The following is a 2,174-nucleotide window of genomic DNA, read 5'->3' as shown; positions in this document are numbered from 1 at the left end:
TTCCTTACTTGCTTCCTCCCTTCCTTTCTTCCCTCCTCCCTTCCTTTCTTCCTTCCTTCCCTCCCTCCTACCTTCCTTCCTTCCTTTCTTTCCTTTCTATTTTTTCTCCCTTTTATTTTGAACCATGTGGATTAAAGGCTCTTGGCGCTCCAGCCAGGCAGGCATCAGGGCTGTGTCTCTGAGGTGGGAGAACCAACCTCAGGACACTGGTCCACAAGAGACCTCCCAGCTCCACGCAAGATCAAACGGCAAAAATCTCCCAGAGATCTCCATCTCAACACCAAGACCCAGCTTCACTCAAGGACCAGCAACGAACAGTGCTGGACACCCTATGCCCAACAAATAGCAAGACAGGACTATAGCCCCATCCATTAGCAGAGAGGCTGCCTAAAATCATAATAAGGCTACCAATATCCCCAAACACACCACCAGAGGTGGACCTGCCCACCAGAAAGACCAGATCCAGCCTCATCCACCAGAACAGAGGCACTAGTCCCCCCAACCAGGAAACCTACTCAACCAACTGAACCAACCATAGCCACTGGGGACAGCCACCAAAAACAATGGGAACTACGAACCTGCAGTCTGCAAAAAGGAGACCCCAAACACAGTAAGATAAGCAAAATGAGAAGACAGAAATATACACAGCAGATGAAGGAGCAAGATAAAAACACACCAGACCTAACAAATGAAGAGGAAATAGGCAGTCTACCTGAAAAAGAATTCAGAATAATGATAGTAAAGATGATTCAAAATCTTGGAAATAGAATAGACAAATTGCAAGAAACAGTTAACAAGGACCTAGAAGAAATAAAGAGGAAGCAAGCAACGATGAGCAACACAATAAATGAAATGAAAAATACTCTAGATGGGCTCAGTAGCAGAATAACTGAGGCAGAAGGACAGATAAGTGACCTGGAAGATAAAATAGTGGAAATAACTACTGCAGAGCAGAAAAAAGAAAAAAGAATGAAAAGAACTGACGACAGTCTCAGAGACCTCTGGGACAACATTAAACGCACCAACATTCGAATTATAGGGGTCCCAGAAGAAGAAGAGAAAAAGAAAGGGACTGAGAAAATATTTGAAGAGATTATAGTTGAAAACTTCCCTAATATAGGAAAGAAAATAGTCAATCAAGTCCAGGAAGCACAGAGAGTCCCATACAGGATAAACCCAAGGAGAAACACGCCAAGACACATAATAATCAAACTGTCAAAAATTAAATACAAAGAAAACATATTAAAAGCAGCAAGGGAAAAACAACAAATAACACACAAAGGAATCCCCATAAGGTTAACATCGGATCTTTCAGCAGAAACTCTCCAAGCCAGAAGGGAGTGGCAGGACATATTTAAAGTGATGAAGGAAAAAAACCTACAACCAAGATTACTCTACCCAGCAAGGATCTCATTCAGATTTGATGGAGAAATTAAAACCTTTACAGACAAGCAAAAGCTGAGAGAGTTCAGCACCACCAAACCAGCTTTACAACAAATGCTAAAGGAACTTCTCTAGGCAAGAAACACAAGAGAAGGAAAAGACCTACAAGAACAACCCGAAACAATTCAGTAAATGGTAATAGAACCATACATATCGATAATTACCTTAAATGTAAATGGATTAAATGCTCCCACCAAAAGACACAGACTGGCTGAATGGAAACAAAAACAAGACCCATATATATGCTGTCTACAAGAGACCCACTTCAGACCTAGGGACACATACAGACTGAAAGTGAGGGGATGGAAAAAGATATTCCATGCAAATGGAAATCAGAAGAAAGCTGGAGTAGCAATTCTCATATCAGACAAAATAGACTTTAAAGTAAAAACTATAACAAGAGACAAAGAAGGACACTATATAATGATCAAGGGATCGATCCATGAAGAAGATATAACAATTGTAAATATTTATGCACCCAACATAGGAGCACCTCAATACATAAGGCAAATACTAACAGCCATAAAAGGGGAAATCGACAGTAACACAATCATAGTAGGGGACTTTAACACCCCACTTTCACCAATGGACAGATCATCCAAAATGAAAATAAATAAGGAAACACAAGCTTTAAATGATACATTACACAAGATGGACTTAATTGATATTTATAGGACATTCCATCCAAAAACAACAGAATACACATTCTTCTCAAGTGCTCATGGAACACT

This window comes from Physeter macrocephalus, chromosome 5 (assembly GCF_002837175.3).
Source record: "Physeter macrocephalus isolate SW-GA chromosome 5, ASM283717v5, whole genome shotgun sequence".
Taxonomy (NCBI): domain Eukaryota; kingdom Metazoa; phylum Chordata; class Mammalia; order Artiodactyla; family Physeteridae; genus Physeter; species Physeter macrocephalus.
The sequence above is the reverse complement of the archived record's forward strand: the minus strand, read 5'-3'. Positions refer to the sequence as shown.